General features: G+C 36.4%; 1 non-coding gene across 1 annotated transcript; it reads left to right on the top strand.

The window, feature by feature from the left end:
* Positions 1–8,929: 8,929 nt before the first annotated feature.
* Positions 8,930–9,037, top strand: LOC123928124. The gene has a single exon (XR_006815617.1). It is a non-coding gene; the product is annotated as a U6 spliceosomal RNA (small nuclear RNA).
* The last annotated feature ends 1,257 nt before the right edge of the window (positions 9,038–10,294 follow it).

Raw genomic sequence — 10,294 nt, 5'->3', positions numbered from 1 at the left:
GGTAAGAAAACCCAAACCTAATCTTGTAAATGCCTCATGGTTATGAAATCAGAACCAGTCATAAACAGGGATCTAGACTTTAAGCTACAGCCAATCAAATCATTTCCTTTGTTCAGGCACCAGCTCTGCTTACCTTTTCTCATTCCTCTCCATGGAGCTCTCCCAACCACTTCCATTTTGGTGCTGCCCAATTGCAATTAAGCTTTACTCAAATAAACTCTTAAAAATGTTAATATACCTCCGCTCATCTTTTAATAGTATTTATTCCCTTTCCTTTTCTTAGTGTTTTTTGTAAAGATCCTGTTGAGCTCAGCTGTGCCAGAGGGACCCAACTGACATTAGTTTGCTTTTTTTAAAAAAATATACTTGAGCCCGAGCGTTAACGAAGGAACGTTGTGGTGCTGGGAAGATGGCGGCAGTGACCAGGGAGGTGGTCAGGGTTGCATAGTCAGCCACTCTTACCCCTTGACATAGAGTTTCTTCTTGGTCGTGGAATATTGTGTGTTCTTGCTGTCCCAACATTCAGTCATCCTTCTGCTCGTCATACCACCCTCACTTTTCGTAACGAACCCCCTCTCCCCATTCTCAGTCTATGGGGTTACCTTGGGTTGACCCATTCTCAGGCTCTGTGGGTTCCTACGTAATACAGACTTGGCCAGTCAAAACACCACCTTCCACTGGCCACAGAAATTGGCTTAGGGACAGGCATGAAACCAAAGTTTGGCCAAACAGAGCCCAAAAATCAGCCTCAACATCTTTCTCCATCATAGTTGATTACCTTGCTGCTTATAGCCTGGAACAACCGGCAGTCAATATGGCCACTATACAAAGTTTTCCTGATGGTAAAACGAACATAAAAGTAAAGTACAGTCATCAGGCTGAGAGAGTGCCTGGTGAGCCTGATGAGGTTGTTCGGATCCAGTTAATGTCCCTTTGGGCTTTACAGTTATATGGCCCAATGCATTGCCTTTCTTAAACTACGGTTGAGCTTCTAACTCTTACCATAGACTTAACCAGCTCACCTTTCTACTGCTAAACTTTGGAAGTAAACGTTTTATTGTATTAAATAAGTTTCCTTGTGCTTATCCTTTGGCATTTCATGATTTCTTTCTTAGTCACCTGTGAATCTTTTTGCACAACAAAATACCAATTAATAATGGAAGAGGAAAAGGACAACTCCCTCCACAAAAAAGCTTTCTCAATTTCCCCTGCTGGAAATAATCTCCCTTTCCTCTAAATTTTCATGAGATGTATTCCTCTAACATTTTATTTATTTTTTTATTTTCTAGCATTTTTGCTCTTTATTCAATAGGTAATGCTTCTTAATACATAGTCTGCCTCTGCTTCAGCTTGGTATCCACACAGAATCTATTGCATTTTTTTCATTAAATGCTGACTTAAAACTGAAAGAGTGAAAAGAAAAGTAAAAATAAAAATAAATAATTGCAGTGAGCCGCAAACACTCTTAGATACCACTAATGCTTTTAAAATTTAAATAAGGTTTATCTTTCATTTTCGGACGGAAGAAGTTTCAGAAGCTTGCTCTCTTTTGAGGAAAAGAGCAAAAGAGTCCAATAAGTAAACAAATACTGAGTTATAAAGTACTAGCCTGTAATATAATCATCTTACTAACACTTCTTCCCTTGGCTCTGACTCCAAAATAGCTTTTAAATTACTTCCTATGCTCCTTTGGAGAGCACAGTCCTGAACTCTGCCAGACATCCCTGCCAGGGTAATTTCCAGAGGCAAGAAGAACAAAGCCAATTGTTGTGGGCATGCACATGGCAAAGCCAGCGGGAGAAAATAGAAGGTAGTGAAGGGCAACTGATAATTTGGAATTGAGATGCAAAACACCAAATGATGTCACAGTTAGTTTATGAACAGACATCAAAGTCAAGAAATGGTAGAAGCAAATCACGTGTTTGGCAGAAAGCACGTCACAGAAATGTTTTAGAAGGCTCTCCTCAGAACTCTTCAGCTTTTGTCTAGTGACATCCGATATACATCCAAAGAGAGGAAAAATATACAGACAAATCCCAAACCTCTGGATATAACTCATAAATTAGTTTCTCTTTTACTTTTTATTGAAGAAAGAATTTTAAAATTCCAAGTATGTACTTTCTGTGTTAAAGTCTTTGTGACTATTGGAGTAGCGCTTATATCCCTCTCAACTGAGTCCTAGGAGCTTGGTTCTTGTCTCTCCCTCATCTTACTAATAACGAGGAAACCGAAACACAGAGTAATGGTCACATCTCTGATACTACTTGTCCAGAAATGCAAGTGAGGATTAGAACCCAAGTCTTGATACTAAAACTGTGATGTCCAAGAAGAAATCTTCTTTCAACTCAGAAAAATAATGCACAGTGCAAAATGCATTCGTATACACTATTCTTGTGTTCTTGAGATCCTGAAAATAGGAAATTTTAAGAATCAATGTCTACTTCAAAATGGTAACAGTTATAAGAAAGGTGAGCACTGAGGAAATGTTGGAGGGAGACAAGGGGCTTAAATGGGCTTCTCTGTGTTTCATTCCAATCTTCTGATATTAGAAAATTGTAAATAGTCAGATATTCCTTTATTCTTTATCTTCCTCATTTTTTCCCCCTCTCTGATGGATTAAAAAGACAGACACTGAGGTGACCAAGAAAGCTAAATGAGATTATACTGTATTGGATAAACTAGCTCATTTAAGAAAACCTTAGATTTCTTTCATTAATAAAGGCATATTTAGAGAAGAAAGAAATGTTCCATAAAAAGTTTCACAAATTGGTAACTCAGGGGGTGAAATGAGAGAGGTAGTCAGTTGTGTTGCAGTATCATTTTAATGTTTAAACAAGGTGGTATTTCTCGAGGAACTTTCTATAGGGCAGAGATTTTGTTGAAATAATTTGTGAGATTTATACTCTCCGAAACATAATAGCACTGAATACTGTTGTGTTTCCTATATGTATAGATGTTGAATCATCTCTCTTCCTGTACCTGACAAGAACTTTTCACACATCTGTCTACCTGACATTTCAAATTTCTAATTTGCTTTGTGAGAAAAATAAAAATTCTCTGACATACCCACTGAGTAATCTGTGTAGGAAGGAAGAAATCTGTCTGCTTCCATTTGGGAGAAAGGACTGAGGATACTGATTAAGGACATATGGGAAAAAAAAAAAAACGCAGATAAAGGGAAGTAAAAATGTAAAGAAAAGATTTAAAGGCACTGGGACGAGATGATAATAAAATTAATACCAACCAATTTATACTTAATATTTATCATTGGCCCTCTCTGGATGATTATTTCTCCATATGGGTGTCCTATCTTCCCAGCTGGGTTGTGACTTCCTTTCAACTCCAGCACCTAGCTGAAGCTTTGCTCAGCACTGACTGCCAAAAATCCTTGGCTGTCTACTCATCATAAAGAACAAATGGAGGGGTTTCTTTGTTTTGTTTTTTTTAATGCCTAAAGACATTTCTGTGAAAGCCTTACTAAAAAGATATTTATCCCACTGGGAAAAGGGAAGAGAGATAAGTGCTTTGAGGGACTTGAGAGAAATAATAGAGAGATGATTTACTCAAGCCTAGGAAGCAGAAGCGGGCCATAAATCCAATAAATAGCAGGACCTCAGGAAAATGGCAGTTTCCTACATGCTGGGTGAGAAGATAGTGAGAGATCTGTTGGCTCTCAAACACCAGATCTTCCTGGACACTGGCCATGTGAGCCGTAATCAGTGTGGATCAATGAAAAATGGGGACTTCAGATGTACTATTCATACAACATCCAGGGCCTTTGTAGGACTCTCAGGAGGGAGAGTTCCAGGAGTATCTAAGGCTACATTTCCCACCAGCCTGGCAGGTTGGGGACTTTGGTTGGATTAGGTAGAGTCAAAGGAAAAATCTCCTGCACAGATGTATTAGCAGAATAAAAAAATCATAGCTGCTACATGTTTCAAGTGCTTTGAGCCTTTCATAACATCAAAGGGGAAATACATTTTTATGATAAAAGCCATCTTTTGGATTGTATTGAAAAATACAAAAAAGCATAATAATATAAATAAAGAAGATATAATTTCACCATCCAAAGATGAGTTCTGAATTCATCTGAATTTTGGTTTATTATTCTTTCCTTCCTTCTATTATATATTTAGAAGACTAAATTTTCTAAGAACTTTCTCATGAAAAGAGAACATTTATATAACTGTATTCATGGTTAACATTTCTACCACACTTTTTTTTAAGTTTTAATGTAAATTCCAGTTGGTCAATATATAGTGTAGTATTAGTTTCCGGTGTGCAATACTGTGATTCAACATTTCAAGCAACACTGGTGCTCATATTGTATCGTTCTAGTAAAAAACTCATTTATGAATAACTTTGTAACCATATGTAAGACATCTACCTAGTGTTAGCTCTGTATGTCTAAAAAGTTCTAATGCCAACACGTCCCAACTAAAATTTCATCATTCATGAACAATTGTTTTCTACTCATCATTCTTTTGTTTTACAGCACATCTTCAAATAGGTCCTCTGGGCATTGTTAGCAACCAGGAACTCTTATAGGAAATGGCACAGCATCGTGGTTTTTAAGAATACGCAGTCTTTGAGGTTATGCAGCTGAGGCTTGAATTCCAGTTCTACAACAAATGATTTTGTGACTTTAGAAAATGTATTTAATATCTTTGAGACATAAAAATAACTACCTCTTGGGGCGCCTGGGTGGCTCAGTGGATTAAGCTGCTGCCTTCCGCTCAGGTCATGATCTCACGGTCCTGGGATCGAGCCCCGCGTCCGGCTCTCTGCTCCGCAGGGAGCCTGCTTCCTCCTCTCTCTGCCTGCCTCTCTGCCTACTTGTGATCTCTCTCTGTCAAATGAATAAATAAAATCTTTAAAAAAAAAAAACTACCTCTTAAGGTAACTCTGAGGATTAGACAAAATAATTTCTGATAACCGTCAAACTAGACTAAAGCCCCATAAACTCTCAGTTAATGGTAGCTGGCATTAATACTATAGGTTAAACTAACCCGCAGTTTCTGTCGAAGAGATAGCTGTAGTCAGCAATATTTTGTCCTATGTAACTCATCCTCAAAGTTCATCTACAGCTGATTAGGTTAAATGTGGGTTCTGTGTCCTAATGGTAGCTAATCCGTAAACTGGTGGGAAATTAGAAAAACAATCTATGTAACAATGGCAAGCAGGACCAATATCCTACTGCCATTTTGGGGAATTCAACATAGAAGATCTTGTAGATAGAAACGTGCTATGGGAAATGGATGTCTTTTAGGCTAAAAGAAAATGAGGTCAGTAGAAAGTTGGAGCTACAGAAAATAATGGTAAATCAGTAAATGTAAAAGTCTGAGTTTTTCCCCCCTCATTTTTCCTTAAAAGGCAATTGAATTTTTGTTGAAAACAAAACAATAACAATGTAAGGTGAGGTTTATAACATATGTAGAAGCCAAGGATATTAAACAATAACTCAAAGTACAGGAGATTGACAAGTAAATTAAGTTACATTGTTCTAAGTGTGAAGTGGGAAATGCAGGTGAAAGTGAAAATTTTGAAATAAAAGGTAGGAAGTAGAATATATCCAGTATAGTGTGAAATGGTACAATACTGATTCGAATTAGATTCTGGCAATTTAAGGATATATTTTATTATTTAGAGTAATCACTTAAAATACAATAAATTAATAAAAAGGGAATAGTACCATAACAACCACTTAAAAATTAAAAAGAGGGGTGCCTGGGTGGCTCAGTGGGTTAAGCCTCTGCCTTTGGCTCAGATCGTGATCTCAGGGTTCTGGGATGGAGCCCTGTGTCCGGCTCTTTGCTCAGTGGGGAGCCTGCTTCCCCCTCTGCCTGCCTCTCTGCCTACTTGTGATCTCTGTCAGATAAATAAATAAAATCTTTAAACTAAAAAGAAATATAGCTAAGAAATAAGTAGAGGAAATAAATGTTATATTAGAAAATAGTTGGTTAACCCCCAAAAAGACAAGAAAAGAAGCACTAAAAGAACAAAAACAGGGCGCCTGGGTGGCTCAGTGGGTTAAGCCGCTGCCTTTAGCTCAGGTCATGATCTCAGGGTCCTGGGATCGAGTCCCACATCGGGCTCTCTGCTCAGTGGAGAGCCTGCTTCCCTTCCTCTCTCTGCCTGCCTCTCTTGTGATTTCTCTCTGTCAAATAAATAAATAAAATCTTTTTTTAAAAAAAAGAACAAAAACACAAAAGCACAAATGGAAAACAAATAGGAAGATAGTGGGCTTGAGCCAAACCTTAACAATAATTTTACAGAATGTAAATGAAATTGACACTAAAAATTACAAAAAAGCAAGACCCAACTATAAGTTGTCTACAAAATCTATACATTGAATACAAAGACATACATAGAGTAAAAGCAAAAATGATGAAGAAAGACCTGTTATAAAAGCATAGGAGAGCTGGTATTATTCCATCAATATTTATATTAATAATACTATTATTATGAAACAGAGTAAAGAAAAGTATTATTTGGTAATGAAAGGGGCAATTTATTACTAAGACATAGCAATCCTAAATATGTATAGATAATAATAGGGCAACACAATTGATGGAGCAAAACCCTTCATAATTTGAGAAAGATATCCATAGCATAACAGGAAAATTTAACACTCCAATCTCAGTAATTATGGATAAAGCATTTGTGAAGATACAGAGCATCTCATCAATACTATTAACCAACTCCACATAATTAATATTTATAGAACAGTACACCAAAAACCTGCAGAATACACATACTTTTCAGTTGTATGTGAGACATTCACTGCAACAGTCAATATACTGGCATATATAATATCTCAAAAATATAAAATAAATTAAATTAGGAATCAGTAAGAAGTAGACACCTTTTTACAAGCATTTGGAGCATGAACAACACTGCTGAAGAGCCAATGGCTTGAAGAGACAGAGAAATTTAAAAATATTTTAGGGGCGCCTGAGTGGCTCAGTCGTTAAGTGTCTGCCTTCAGCTCGAATAATGGTCCCAGGGTCCTGAGATCGAGCCCTGCATTGGGCTGCCTGCTCAGCAAGGCGCCTGCTTCTCCCTCTCCCACTCCCCCCTGCTTGTGTTTTTTCTCTCTCTCTCTCTGTCAAATAAATAAATAAAATCTTAAAATATATATATTTTAAACTCAGTAATAGTGAAAACACAACATACCACAACATACGTGATACAGCCAAAGCTGTGCTTAGTGGAAAACATAGCTTTAGAAAGCCTGTCCTGGGAAAGAAGAAATTCTCAAAATCAATTGTCTAAATTACCATCTTAAGCTAGGAACATAATTAAACTCAAAGTAATTAGAAGGAAAGGAATAAAAAAGATAATGGCAGAAATCAATGGCATAGAAAATAGAAAAAGTTTAAAAGACAGAAGATTTTTAAGACTATGTTTTTTAGAGCAATCTTAGGCTAGAGAGGAAGGTACAGAAGTTTCTCATACATTTCCTGTCTGTATACATGCATAGCCTCCCAATTATCAGCATCCCCCCACAGAAATGGTACATTTGGGATGTTGAGGTATGTTCTCTCTATCCCTGCTTTGGGTTTTTTAAAATCAAGAATGGGTACTGCACTTTGCCAAATGCTTTTTCTGCATGAATTGAAAGAATCACATGGTTTTTATCCTTTTTTTTTATTAATGTGATACATCACTTTGGTTGATTTGCAAATATTGGACCACTCTTACAATCCAGGAATAAATCCCACTTGATCGTGGTGAATAATTTTTTTTCATGTACTGCTGGATACTATTTGCTAGGATTTTGTTGAAAATCTTTGCATTCATGTTCATCAGGGATATTGGTGTAATTCTTTTTAGTGGGGTCTTTGGTTTTGGAATTAAGGTAATGCTGGTCTCATAGAATGACTTTGGAAGTTTTCCTTCCATTTCTATTTTTTGGAACAGTTTGAGAAGAATAAGTAATAATTTTCTCTATTTTTTTTGAACTTTCAGAATGTTTTATTCACTGTCATGGCATTCTGTACAATGTTGGTCCTCGTCAAAGAATTCATTTCACAACCAAAGACGCCTTCCTTGCAATTTTCAATTCTGTTGATTTGGAGATCTTTGTTCCAAAGGGCAGAATATTTTTGCCAGGAGATATAACAATGAGTCCAGTGAATTAGAAGATGAGATCTATGTTTGGTAGAATTCCCTTAGGAAGCCACTGACCCTGGACTTTTGTTAGTTGGGAGATTTTTTATTACTGACTCAATTTCTTTGCTGGTTATTGGTTTGTTCAAATTTTCTGTTTCTTCCAATTCCAGTGTTTGGTAGTTTCTATGTTTCTGGGAATTTATCCATTACTTCTAGACTGCCTAGTTTGTTGGCATATAATTTTTCATAATATTCTCTTATAATTGTTTGTATTTCTGTCCTGTTGTTTGTGATCCTTCCTCTCTTGTTAATGATTTTATTTATTTGGTTTCTCTCTTTTCCTTTTGCTAAGTCTGGCTAGGGGCTTATCAATTTTATTAATTCTTTCATAAAGAACCAGCTCCTAGTTTGATTGACCTGTTCTACTGGTGCTTTTGTTTGTTTGTTTGTTTCTATATCATTTATTTCTGCTCTAATCTTCATTATTTCCCTTCTGCTTCTGGATTTAGGCTTCATTTGCTGTTCTGTTTCTAGCTCCTTTAGGTGTAAGGTTAGATTGTATATTTGATATTTTTCTTACTTTTTGAGTTAGGCTGGTATAGCTACACACTTCCTTCTTGTGACTCTTTTGCTGCATCCCAAAGGTTTTGGACCATCTTGTTTTCATTTTCATTTGTTTCCATTTATTTTCTTATTCTTTAATTTCCTGGTTAACCCACTCATTCTTTAGTAGGACGTTCTTTAACCTCCATGTATTTGTGGTTTTCCAAATTTTTTCTTGTGATTGATTTAAAGTTTCATAATGTTGTGGTCAGTGCTCGCTTCGGCAGCACATATACTAAAATTGGAACGATACAGAGAAGATTAGCATGGCCCCTGCACAAGGATGACATAATGTTGTGGTCAGAAATTATGCATGGTACATTTGTTAAAAATTGATGAACTAATATTTACACATCATAATCACCTGAAGTTCATACTTTACCTTAGGGTTCATTTTTGTTGACTATTCTATGAGTTTAGACATATGGGTAATGACATATACCCATCATTATAATATCATACAGAGTGTTTTCACCACCTTAAAAATCTGTGCTCTGCCTTGCCTATTCATCCTTCCCACACTCCATCTCCGGGGATCACTGACCCTTTTGACACCTCCATAGTTTTGCCTTTTCTAGAATGTCATATAGAAGGAATCAGACAGTATACAACCTTCTCAGATTGGCTTCTTTCAACTAATAATATTCATTTAATATTCCTTTATGTCTCTTCATGATATGGTAGCTCATTTGTTTTTAGTATGAATAATATTCTATTCTCTGGATATAATGTGGTATATCTATCTACCTACTAAAGGACATTTTGGTTGCTTCCAAGTTTTGGCAATCACGAATAAAGCTGCTATAAACATTTGTGTTCACATTTTTGTGTGGACATATTTTTCAGCTCCTTTAGGTAAATACCAAGGGACATAATTGCTGGATCGGATGGTAAAAGTATGTTGTTTTCTAGAAACTACCAAACTGTCTTTCAAAAGTAGCTGTACCTTTTGCATTCCCACCAGCAATAACTGAGAGTTCCTATTGCTCTACATCCTCATCAGCATTTGGTGTTGTCAGTGTTCCAAATTGTGGTCATTCTAATAGATGTGAAGTGATATCTCATTATTGTTTTAATTTGCATTTCCCTGATGACATATGATGTGGGGCTTCTTTTCATATACTTACTTGCCATCTGTGTATAATTTCTTTGATGATGTGTCTGTTAAGGTCTTTGGCCCATGTTAAAATCTGGCTGTTTTCTTTTTGTTGAGCTTGAAGAGTTTCTTTGTATGATTTGGATAACAGCTCTTTATCAGATGTCTCTTTTGAAAATATTTTATTCCAGTCTATTATTCATCTTCTCATTTATTATCTTTTGGAGCAGAAGATTTTAATTTTAGTGAAGTCAAGATTATAAATTATTTCATTTATGATTTATGCTTTTCCCCAAAGTTCAAAATGCTGCTGATCCTTAGAAGAAAAAGCAAGTCCAGGTTGTGGGTCTTCTAAGAACATGGTTAAACCTCCACCCTTGTTTCTCTGCGCAACCAGATCCTTCTGCCTCAAATCTGAGATATTCTGGTCAGTGGATATGACATCAAGTGCCATGTTTTGTCTCCTTGTTTATTCAACTC

This window comes from Meles meles, chromosome 1 (genome assembly GCF_922984935.1).
Source record: "Meles meles chromosome 1, mMelMel3.1 paternal haplotype, whole genome shotgun sequence".
In the NCBI taxonomy this organism is placed as follows: Eukaryota; Metazoa; Chordata; class Mammalia; order Carnivora; family Mustelidae; genus Meles; species Meles meles.
This window is presented reverse-complemented; position numbering and strand designations above follow the sequence as displayed.